The following is a 13,297-nucleotide window of genomic DNA, read 5'->3' on the forward strand; positions in this document are numbered from 1 at the left end:
TCTACCTCTGAAAAAATATTGGGCTTCTAGCTGTGTGTGGGTCTTGTTCTATTAATCCATCTATACAGACCTCCATCAGGTTGAAAACTGAATATAATTTTTTTCTGCATCTAGCTCTGAAAAAATATTTGGCCTTCTAGCAGTGTGTCGGACTTTCTCTATTAGTCCATCTATACTGACCTCCATCAGGTTGCAAATTAAAAATAATTTTTATCTGCATCTACAGTACCTCTGAAAAAATATTTGGGCTTCTAGCTGTGTGTGGGACTTGTTGTATTAGTCCATCTATACTGATCTCCATCAGGTTGCAAATTGAATATAATTTTTTTCTGCATCTAACCCAGCCAATAGTTTTGGCCTAATACCACAGTTTGGCCACTCAGCTCTGCTCGGTTACCATCCATTGATTTTTTGTGCAAACAACTCCAGAGTTGTGAATTGGTTAACCTCCAAAATGAGTGGAAAAAGGCCTGCTGCTGGTGGAAAGGGGAATAGGCGTGTTGGGAAGGGGAAAAAAGGTTGTGTCCGTGGGGTAGGTGTTAAAGCAACAGTAACATCTGCAGAAGAAAGACCATCTTCCAGCCAAACTAAAATGTCTACTTCTTTTAGCGGACAATGTGATAAGATCCCTTTCTTACGGCCACGCCAATCGCTACAAATTCCAGATGAGGCACAAAAACAGCAGGTGCTTCAACGGATATCAAGTGCTCCTTTAAGTGGGCTCTCCTCCACATCAACTTCAACATCACAAATACTCCAGTCCTCAAAGGTGTCACCCCAATCGCACTTGCTTCCTCACAGCTCCCAAATCTCCAGCTGCCCATCTGAGTATGAGGTAGAACAGATGGTTGAGTCTGCAGAGCTGTTTACTCATACTATAGCCTGGGAATCAGAGGTCGACTCCAGCGCTTCTGTGAATCCAGACGAGGAAATGATCTGCACTGATGCCCAGAATCTTTATGAGTCGGATCCAGGACCAGACGCAGAAGGTTCTGACCATAATGTAGACCCTCATTCCCAAACTGTAACTCGTGTTGGTGGAGACAATGAGGAAGACGATGATAAGACTCAAATACCTGATTGGAGCGACAACTTTAGTTTTTTGTCAGGGCAGGAACAGGTTGGCTCTGAGGACGACGGGTGTGATAACGCACAGGGTGATGATGATGAGGTTGGAGATCCCACTTACTGTCAACCCACAGTCAGCCAAGAGATGAGGTCATCAGAGGAGGAGGAGGAAGATGCTAGTGACGACGAGGTCAGGTTGCGCCTTCCTGGACAGAGATGTAGTACTGGAAGCACGTCAACAACTGCATCCTCAAACACAACTCTGCCTCTCACCACAAGTCGTGGTGGCTCTTCAGGTCGCATGGGTGCTAAGCCTTGCATAGCCTGGGCATTTTTTCAGATCGATAAAGATGACCCAACTCGTGTTATCTGTAACATTTGTCAGCAAAAGCTAAGTAGAGGCCAAAAAATACATAGTTTGAGTACTTCATGCATGAACCGGCACATGGACATGAAGCATAAGTTGCAGTGGGAAGCTCAGTGTGCTACAATGCGGCATAGCTGGCCGGGCCAACCACCATCTGCCATATCTTGTGCATCCGCGGCCTCTTCATCCTCTGTGACTGGGGGGACAGCAGTCACACCTGTTTTGGGGCGCAGACCTGCCACCTCTTTACCCGCAACAGCCAGCGTGATTGGCAGGTCATCATTTTCTTTGGAGGTGGTAACACCAGCTGGTGTTGAGCGCTGTCCGACATCGATAGCACCACCTTTGGATCAAGGCAACCTAACATGTCCGCCTGCATCTTCCTCACAGACCGGCAGTTTGCCGGGGACACCCTTATCAACCCCGTCTAAGCACAATAGCCAGCCCTCGGTCCCTCAGATGTGGACAAGTAAAAGACCATTTCCTCCTAGCCATGAGAAAGCTAAGAGGTTGAATTTCACCATCTGCAAGCTCTTGGCTACAGAAATGCTGCCTTTCCGCCTGGTGGACACAGAGGATTTTCGAGACCTTATGTCCGTCGCAGTGCCCCAGTACCAGATGCCCAGTCGGCACTACTTCTCAAAGAAAGGTGTGCCTGCGCTCCACCAGCATGTCGCACACAACATCACCGCTTCTTTGAGAAACTCTGTGTGTGACAGGGTGCATTTCACCACAGACACTTGGACGAGTAGGCATGGACAGGGGCGTTACATGTCGCTGACTGGGCACTGGGTAACTATGGTGACAGCAGGACAAGGGGCTGCTGTCCAAGTCTTGCCGTCCCCACGAGTTGTGCGTCAATCCTCTTTATCTCAAAGTTCCTCCACTGCTTCTGCCTCCTCAACCTCCTCTCGGTCTTCCACCTGCACCCAAAGCCTGTCTGGTCATGCCAGAAGCTTTCTAACTGCGCAGAAGGAATCCTGCACACCTCCTTACTATGCTGGCAGTAGGGCTCAACGTCATCAGGCGGTTTTTACATTGAAATGTCTGGGAAATGTGAGTCACACAGCTGAGGAGTTGTGGTCAGCTCTGGAGAACCAATTTCATGAATGGTTGTCTCCACTGGACCTGAAACCAGGGAAGGCCGTGTGCGACAATGCTGCAAACCTGGGTGCGGCCCTTCGCCGGGGCAATGTCACACACGTGCCTTGTATGGCTCACGTGTTGAACCTGGTTGTCCAGCAATTTTTAGCCCACTATCCCAGACTAGATGGCCTTCTGCAGAGGGCACGGTCGCTGTGTGCTCACTTTCACCGTTCGCATCCCGCAGCTCAGTGACTTACATCTCTACAGAAGTCGTTGGGCCTGCCACTTCACCGGCTAAAATGCGATGTGCCTACCCGGTGGAATTCAACTCTGCACATGTTGCAGCGACTGTGGCAGCACCGACAAGCCCTGGTGCAATACGTTCTGACGTATAGCCTGGGCCAACGAGATTCAGAGGTGGGGCAAATCACGCTGGAGGAGTGGTCTCAGATCAGGGACCTATGCACCCTTCTGCACAGTTTTGAAATGGTGACGAAGATGTTTAGTGCTGACGATGCCATTATCAGCATGACTATTCCGGTGATTTACATGCTGGAGCACATGTTAAACAGAATTCGGAGTCAGGTGGTGGCACAAGAGGAGGTGGAGGAAGTAGAGGAGGAGGAGTTGTATGCGGAAGGGCTAACATCTGCAAGGTCCAGACGGTCGGCAGCACCAAGGCGGCAGGCATGTGAGGGTGGGGGAGATGGTTTTACCAGGGCGCATGGTAGCAGCCAAACTAGTGAGGAAGGTGCAGGAACCCAGGAAGAAGTGGAGGACGAACTGATGGAAGACTCATCAGATGAGGGAGACCTTGATCACATTTCTGTTGTGCGAGGTTGGGGGGAGAGGACAGAGGAAGGAAGCATGATTGTTACCTCGCCACCAACACAACAGGGACTTGGTGCTCCTGGATGCGCAACACACATGAGTGCCTTCTTGCTGCACTACCTGCAACATGACCCTCGAATTGTGAGAATTAGAAATAATCCTGACTACTGGGTTGCCACACTGTTAGATCCCCGGTACAAAAGTAAATTTGCAGAAATTATTCCTGCCATAGAAAGGGATGCACGCATGCAGGAGTATCAGCAGAGACTGTTGCAGAATCTTACATGTGCTTTTCCACAAAATACCAGTGGTGCACGTAGTGAATCTCACAGTTCCAACTTGCCAACCGTGGGACCGTCAAGTGTTCAGCACTCAAACCGTAACAGAACCACAGTATCTGCTGGTAACATCAATTTTGCGGAATCATTTCACCACTTTTTTAGCCCATCCTTTGCAAGGCCACAGGAGACAAGAAGTCTGACACATAGTCAACGCCTAGAGACGATGGTACAGGAGTATCTCCAAGTAAACATTGAAGCCACGACTGTGTCACTGGACCCTTGCTCTTTTTGGGCTTCCAATCTGGATAAATGGCCGGAGCTAGCCACTTACGCCTTGGAGATCTTGTCATGCCCCGCAGCCAGCGTTCTGTCTGAACGTGTGTTCAGCGCTGCTGGTGGTGTGCTGACAGATAAGCGCACGCGGCTCTCCACTGATAATGTAGACAGACTCACGTTCATAAAGATGAACAAATCATGGATCCGAAACGACTTTTCTACCCCTGTGTCATCCTGGGGAGAGTAAAAGCTTGATGATTGGTTAAAATCACCCTACCAACCGTTTTAAGCTTTCAAATTGCTAATCATGTTTATCTGTATCTTGACTGGAAAATAATTTGGGCTTTGTAGCAGTGTGCAGCACTGATCCTATTAGGCCATCTATACTAAAGCTTCACCAGATTTAAAATTAATAATAATTTTTAGCTGCATCTAGCCCGGAAAATAATTTTGGGGCTCCGAGATGCGCAAGACACATAAGTGCCTTCTTGCTGCACTACCTGCAGCATGACCCTCATATTGTCAGAATTCGAAGTAATCATGACTACTGGGTTGCCACACTCTTAGATCCCCCAAACTTTTCGATCAACCTTTTCATTTTAATAAAGACCAAAAAAATGGTCATTTTTGAAATTATAAGCATTAGCAGGTTGTTAGAAACTGAAATCAAACAGTTTTCAACTCAAAACTTTATTCTAGGTGATGTTACATTTTCACATAGGACCCCTTGTTCGAAAGGAGCTTCTGAACTCTCTCGTCCATTGAATTTGTCAGGTTTTGGATGGTTTCTGCTTCAATTGTTTTGCATGAGGACAGAATACCCTCCCAGAGCTGTTGCTTAGATGTGAACTGCCTCCCGCCATCATAGACACTCCTTTTAATGATGCTCCAAAGGTTCTGAATGGGGTACAGGTCAGGGGAGCATGGGGGTCACACCATAAGTTTGTCCCCTTTTATGCCCATATCAGCCAGAGATGCAGATGTTTTATGTGCAGCATGAGATGGTGCATTATCATGCAGAAAAATGATCTTGCTGTGAAATACACGGTTCTTCTTCTTGAACTATGGCAGGAAGTGCTGTTTGAGAAAATCCACATACATTATGGAGTTCATCTTTAGCGCCTTCAGGGATCCTAAAGGGGCCGACAATCTCTCTCCCCATGATTCCAGCCCAAAACATTACTCCACCTCCTCCTTGTTGGCGCTGTAGCCGTGTTTGCGTGGGGTGTCCATCAACCAGCCATCCTCCACTCCATCCATCTGGACCATCGAGCGCTGCACGGCACTCATCCATGAACAAAACAGTTTTGAAATCAGTCTTCATGTAATGTTTGGCCCACTGGAGCCATTTCTGCTTGTGTGAAGTGGATAGAGGAGGTCGACAGGATGGCGTATGCACAGCTGCAAACCTCTGAAGGACCCTGCATCTTGTTGTTCGGGGGACGTTGGAGGCACAAGCAGCTTCAAAAACTTGTCTGCTGCTATGACAAGGCTTTTTTGCCGCTGCTCTTTCAACCTGACGTAATTGCCTGTAGGAAAGAGTCCTCAATTTGCCCTTATCAGCACGCACACGTGTGTACTGTGAATCAGCTACATACTTCTTGATTGCCAAGACACTTCATCCTGATCATCGCACAATGTTTATTGTAGTCATGCCTTGACCTAAACACTCCACAATTTGTTGCTTCTCAGCAGCCGACACATCCTTTTTCTTTCCCATTTTGGCAGAAAATGTAGGCTGCTTAATAATGTGAGAGAGCCTTCTTAAGTAGTCTTGCCTTTCATTGGACACACCTGCCAAACTAATTAGCACAGGTGTCTGCAATTGCTTACAGTGATATAAAGAGCCCTGACACACATCACCATCAATGAGTTTAACTGACAAGCAAACATATTCTTCCCTTATCACTCCTAACCACTTTTTGCATAATAATTTGGAACGCAGTGTACATGTGCTTTTCCACAAAACACCAGTGGTTCACGTAGTGAATCTTACAGTTCTAACTTGCCAACCGTGGTCTGTATGGAATTGTTCAATAAAGGGCCCAAAATTAAGATAACATAGATGGGAGAGGTCTCTATGAATAGAAATTCCTAAGTATTTGATACCCTGTGAGGGCCAGGCAAAGGGAAAGTTGGACTGGATGGAATCCTATATGGATTTGGGGAGGGAGACATCGAGGGCCTCAGACTTCGCTGCATTGATTTTAAAATTTTACCATGTAACAAAGTGATCTATTTCAGCCATAACAGCATGGATGGATATATGTGATTGAGTGATATATACTAGGACATCATCAGCAAATAGAGAGCACTTGTACTCGGTGCCTCCCACCTCAATCCACCTAATATTGGGGTTATGGCGAATTGATGAGAGCAGGTGCTCCGTCACTAGGATGTATAAGAGAGGGGACAGAGGACATCCCTGCCTTGTCCCATTGGTGATTGTGAAAGGTGATGAAAATGTTCTGACGCACCCCCTGGGCCTTGGGACACCCGGAGCCGGACCCTTTTTGGTGGATGCTGGTGGTTGTAGTCTTCGTGGCGGCGACCCGGTTCCGTGGCTCAGGGCGGTCAAACCAGTGGCGGAACTATTTATGTGGTTTTGATGTTTAAATGTCCGACTACGCCACCCGTGGATTGCGGTCAGAGTGAACCGCCGCTGCAGGGCAGACCGCTGAGGCTGGTGTTGTGGGTGCAGCAGAGCGTAGCATAACTCCCCACGGGAGGAGTATAGCCTCAGGGCAGTGTATTCAGAGGATGGGGGTGATGGTGCAGGGCAGCAGCAGTAACGACACGGAGTCAGTGATGCAGTCCAGGGCCTTTACTCACAGTTCTAATTATCCAGACCACTTCTGCAGGTAACGGCTGCCCACGTCGTACTGTGCTCACCAGGTGAGGGGCTCAGACAGCTCCCAGATAACTTTGGAGCACTTCACAGGACCCCCTTTGTGTGTCCTTTGTCTGGCCTTTCTTACCAACACTTCTGTCCGGCTGCCTCGGGCCTCCTCTTGGTAAACTTGGCGCCAGTTTCCCTGACCCTATGTGGTGCCTTCCTAGCGGGTGTAGCGAGGGGCTGCGCCACATAAAATGTCAGAGCCTCCGGTTTCTAGCTGAGGGTCGTTTCCTGCCTCCACTAGTTCGGGGACCGGTCTCCCCCTTTGGCCTGACCCCTCCACGCAGGTGGATTCGGGCGTGCGGTGGCGACTCGCCCGTCCTCACCCCTGGGATCCCTTCATTCCTCGTTCCTGGAGCCTTCTCTGCTCCTCTTCCTTCCTTCTCCCTCTTCCAGGCCTGGGCCTCTGTTACTAGGCCCGCCTCCGGAGCAGAGCTCATGCAGAGCCCCTGCTCCCTGCCACTTCTGCTCAGACTTCTCTGCACTGAACTAAGATGGTGCCCACCTTTTATACTCCCTTCTCAATGCACCCAGGAACTGCTTCCTCCCTGCTCCTGCACTACAGGGTTCCCCTTCCTCAGTGTTCCCTCCCCCCACTCCAGCCAGGGACAGGGACTGTCGTGCCCATCTCAGGGGCATATTGGTCGCCCTGCCCCACGGCAATGTAGTGTAATGCATGCAGGTGTCGGGTCCTGATCCACACTCCATCCTTACCTGAGAGTGAGATATCACACCTCTGGGTGAGGTGCAATACGTCTGTAGCAACCGAGCCCTCAGGGTGCTACAGTTCCATTTATCTTCAGCCTAGGTGACGTATTGTGATACAGGGCCATGATTTTGGCTATAAAAGGGTCCCCTAGACCCCTACCCCAAGCTTTTTAAGAGAATCATATATGGCGTGCCAGGAGACTCTATGGAATGCTTTCTCAGCATCCAACGAGAGTATCTAATTACAAATTTTTAACTGCATCTAGCCCAGGAAATACTTTGTGCCTAGTAGCAGTGTCTGCTAGTCAGCGGTTTATCCCGGCTGTTAAGCAAGCTGCACCACCTGTAGTTTAGACACTTAATTTTTTCAAAGGAAATGCTTCGGGACCATGGGATACTTAGTGAAGAGCATCAGGAGGCACCCCAAGGCATAGGGGCTGGGACTGGCAGTAGGATGCCTTGCGGTGGACAGCCGAGCTCGATCCTTATAAAAGCTTTTTAACTGCAGCAGCTTTAGTGGACGCTACTGGAGCTGGAATTACGTGGCTGCTGGCATGAGACTTGCCCTCCAATAGATCCTTGTAAATGGATTTAAAGTGTATTCATTCAAATTAGAGAGACAATTTAAATTAAAAAGCTTAGAGCTGCCTCCACCACAGGGGGGCTCGCTCGACCCACCAGCGGACAGGCACCAGTATTGGGAGAGGGGGGCTGGCCATCAGGGTTCACCGCGGCTCTGGCACAAACCCGGCGACACGGAGGTGGCACGGGCAGGAGCGGACTGGCCGTCTCGGCTTCTCACTTTTTGGATTTTAGAAGGGCATGACATGCCTATATCTGTGTCTCCCCCTCCTTTTACTCCTCCACCTCTTTTCTTTTCGCATGACTATATGTACTTGTCACTTTTCCATGTGTTAGTTATGTCTTCTGAGCAGTTTGTCAGCTTTTGGACACCTTTGAAGGTGTTTTCTATGTGTTTCTATGTGTTTTTGTTTGCCTGCCATTGGTTTTAATGGTGTTCGAAGGTGTTCGACGAACAGTTCGACGAACAGTTCGGCGAACACACGGGTGTTCGACGAACCGAACCGAACTCGAACACTACGGGGGTGGCTCAACACTAAAGTCTTGCAATTTCAGCAACAGGAGCACACAGGACTGTAATGCAGCGTTTGCTGGTATAACCACTGCGTCTCCTATACAGCCTGCCTGCCTGCCTGCCTGATATACCTGGGATGGATATTAGTCCTGAGAAGGACTGTTTGTTTGATCTGGCAGCCTTTACAGACCCTACACTAACTATTTTGCAGGATATATCTCTCCAGGGGCGGACACAGACTGTAGTGGGCCCCTGTGCAAGAAATTTTTGGGGGCCCCCCCCTGCCCTTCATAAGGCAACAAAGTTATGTAAACATAACCCCCCCATGTGCAGCCCTCATCCCCCCCATATGCAGCTCTCATCCCATGTGCAGCTCACCCCCCCGTGCATCTCTCATCCCCCCCGTGCATCTCTCATCCCCCCCTGCATCTCTCATCCCCCCCGTGCATCTCTCATCCCCCCCGTGCATCTCTCATCCCCCCGTGCATCTCTCATCCCCCCCGTGCATCTCTCATCCCTCCCATGTGCATCTCTCATCCCTCCCATGTGCATCTCTCATCCCTCCCATGTGCATCTCTCACCCCCCCGTGCATCTCTCACCCCCCCGTGCATCTCTCATCCCCCCCATGTGCATCTCTCATCCCTCCCATGTGCATCTCACATCCCTCCCATGTGCATCTCACATCCCCCCCGTGCATCTCTCATCCCCCCCGTGCATCTCTCATCCCCCCCATGTGCATCTCTCATCCCCCCATGTGCATCTCTCATCCCCCCCATGTGCATCTCTCATCCCCCCCATGTGCATCTCTCATCCCCCCATGTGCATCTCTCATCCCCCCCCATGTGCATCTCTGATTCCCCCCACTCCTGATTAATTAATTGTATTTAAAAAAAATAAAACTTGTTATACTTACCCCCATGCGATCCCTGCAGAATCCTGGCGCTCGTCCACGTCGCTGCCACCAGGTTCTCCTGACGTTCGGCCATGTGACGGCGCCACATACATAGCCATCAGCTTTTGTTTTGGCAAAAAGATTTTTAAAGCCGCCACCACGATAAGGTAGACTCTTCTGGCCGGGCCCTACTCTAAGCTATTAAAATTTTCTTAAAATATCCAATACTCTTTTTAGATATATTTTTATTTAGTTTTCTTTAAGGGAATGTGTCATATACATTTTTTTTTTAAATGACCAATAATACCACATACAGGGAATACCGCCACACCATGACCAGACCACATATTACCACAACATAGTGGCCGAATAATACCACACAGAAGGGAGAAAAAGTGCCACACCATGACCAGACCACATATTACCACCACATTACTAATATTACCACCACATTACTAATATTACCATAAGTGTCATTATACACGGGAGCTCTATACATGGTATGTATAATGTAAGTGTCCAGGTAATCTAGTGATCACCAGTGACATTATACACAGGAGCTCTGTATATAGTGTCAGTGTACAGGTAATACAGTGATCACCAGTGACATTATACACAGGAGCTCTGTATATAGTGTACAGGTAATACAGTGATCACCAGTGACATTATACACAGGAGCCCGGTACATAGTATATAGTGTAAGTGTACATGTAATACACTGACTCACTGGTGACGTCTCTAGGTGAAGTCCTTCAGCTACGCTTTTCTCCTTCATTCAGCACAGACCGCCATCACGTCTTCCAGCCAGGACTTGTCTCTGCATAAAATAACACAGTTATCTAGAGCACATTCCCCAACTTCTACATTACGCAGCTGAATACAGACGTGCATCCACCATCAATATATGGTTAGTTATTATGCCACCTACCATTCCAAATATAAATTGTAATCCACCACGGTGCCCCCATTAACTGTAAATAGGCACTTAATATATAATTTAATTAGAACCTCTACTCTTTCCGCCAATTTGTTACCAGTTACACTCCTGCATCCGCAACGCCCCCTACTCTATGCTTCCTGCTCCCCGCATTCATTATTTACATGCACCCCCTGCCCCAATTCATTATATCATGTCCGTGCTCTCCCCACCCCATCATCATTTACTCTCCCCCACCCCACATTCATTATGTGCAGCTCATTATCCCCCTACTCCCAATTCCCCCATGTGCAGCTCATTTTCTCCCAATTCCCCCATGTGCAGCTCTCATCCCCCCCATGTGCAGCTTTCAAACCCCCCCCATGTGCAGCTCTCAAACCCCCCCATGTGCAGCTCTCAAACCCCCCCATGTGCACATCTCTCACCACCCCCCCATGTGCACATCTCTCACCCCCCCATGTGCACATCTCTCATCCCCCTCCCCCACATGTGCCCCTCTCTCATCCCCCCCATGTGCGGCTCTCACCACCTACCCATGTGCACCTCTCTCACCCCCCCATGTGCACATCTCTCACCCCCCCATGTGCACCTCTCTCATCCCCCTCCCCCACATGTGCACCTCTCTCATCCCCCTCCCCCACATGTGCACTTCTCTCATCCCCCTCCCCCACATGTGCACTTCTCTCATCCCCCTCCCCCACATGTGCACCTCTCTCATCCCCCCCCCACATGTGCATCTCTCACCCCCCCCCACATGTGCATCTCTCATCTCCCCCCCCACATGTGCATCTCTCATCTCCCCCCCCCACATGTGCATCTCTCATCTCCCCCCCCCCACATGTGCATCTCTCATCTCCCCCCCCCACATGTGCATCTCTCATCTCCCCCCCCCACATGTGCATCTCTCATCCCCCCCCACATGTGCATCTCTCATCCCGCCCCACATGTGCATCTCTCATCTCCCCCCCCACATGTGCATCTCTCATCTCCCCCCCCCACATGTGCATCTCTCATCTCCCCCCCCCACATGTGCATCTCTCATCTCCCCCCCCCACATGTGCATCTCTCATCTCCCCCCCCCACATGTGCATCTCTCATCCCCCCCCACATGTGCATCTCTCATCCCGCCCCCACATGTGCATCTCTCATCCCGCCACATGTGCATCTCTCATCCCGCCCCCACATGTGCATCTCCCATTCCCCCCCCCACATGTGCATCTCCCATTCCCCCCCCCCACATGTGCATCTCCCATTCCCCCCCCCCACATGTGCATCTCCCATTCCCCCCCCCCCACATGTGCATCTCCCATTCCCCCCCCCACATGTGCATCTCCCATTCCCCCCCCCCATGTGCATCTCTCATCCCCCCCCATGTGCATCTCTCATCCCCCCCCATGTGCATCTCCCATTCCCCCCACTCCTAGTTAATTGTATTTTAAAAAAAATAAAACTTGTTATACTTACCCCCATGCGATCCCTGCAGAATCCTGGCACTCGTCCAAATCGCTGACACCAGGTTCTCCTGACTTCCGGCCATGTGACGGCGCCGTCACATGACCGGAAGTCAGGGGAATCATGAAGGCGCTGCTGCAACAGCGCAGCTCAGCGCTGAAATGTCCCGGACCCGGCGCATAGCATGGGGCCGGGGGCCCCATGAGGAGAGAGACGCACAAGAGGGGGGCCCCCAACGGGGCTCCGAGGGGGCCCCTACCGGCCGGGCCCCATACTGGAGTCAGAGCAGTCATGCCCTGATGGCGGCCGTGCTGGAGGCTGGAGGGGCCCCCTCTCCCTCGGGGCCCCCGTTCAATGAACCGGCTGCACGGGCGGTAGTTCCGCCCCTGTATCTCTCCCTAAATCAGCAGCGCTGTCCCTACACTGTCTGATCCGGAGCGACTGTGTCCAAGATTGCGGCGCCCGGTTTTAAATACTCGAGGTGACGCTGTGCGGCCAGCCAATCACTGTAATGCCCACAAACAACATGGCTGCGGCATTATAGTGACTGGCTGGCAATCCCTTCATGTTCATTGGCTCTGTAAAGAGCGCCAAACATGCAGGGCGGAGACCCGAGCTCCCGCCCAAGTAACCCGGAAATGCTCGGTGCTCGCGGAACATCCTGAGTAGCGTGATGCTCGGGCGAGTACCGAGCAGTGTCGAGCATGTTTGCTCAACACTAATGCTAACCACTCATCCCTTGAGTGGTTTTTAATCCAAAATAAAATTTTATAACTTGTACCTATGTGCTTTTGAGCTGTCACCTGCGACCCTTTTGGAATGTTTCGACTGCACCTACAGTGGAGTCTCTATCATTATCCACAGGAGCGCCTCCGGTAATCTCTTATTGTGATAGATAGGTCAGGCAGGGAAGATACATGAGATGTAGGAAAGATGATGAGTTCAGTTTTGTCCACATTGAGCTTGAGGAAGCAAGAGGAGAAGAAGGAGGATATGGCTGATAGACACTCTGAATTTCTGGACAGCAGATAGGTGATGTCTTGGAAACAGATCTGAGTGTCATCAGCGTATAGGTGATACTGTAAGCCATGGGACTTTGAGTTGTCCCACGCAAAGGGTATAGATGGAGAAGAGTAGGGGTCCTAGGACAGAGCCTTGAGGGACTCCAACAGAGAAAGGGCGGGAAGAAGAGGTAGTGTGGGAGTGGGAGACGCTGAATGTGCGGTTGCAAAGGTATGAGGAGATCCAGGATAGGGCAAGGTCTTTGATGCCAAAGGAAGAGAGGATCTGTAGTAGGAGGGGCAGTGGTCAACTGTGTCAAAGGTGGAGGACAGGTCTAGAAGGAGGAGTATAGAGAATTGACTGTTAGCTTTGGCTGTAAGTAGGTCATTAGTAATATTGGTCAG

Source organism: Phyllobates terribilis, unplaced genomic scaffold (genome assembly GCF_046119375.1).
Source record: "Phyllobates terribilis strain yellow unplaced genomic scaffold, ASM4611937v1 Scaffold_36__1_contigs__length_13169755, whole genome shotgun sequence".
Taxonomy (NCBI): domain Eukaryota; kingdom Metazoa; phylum Chordata; class Amphibia; order Anura; family Dendrobatidae; genus Phyllobates; species Phyllobates terribilis.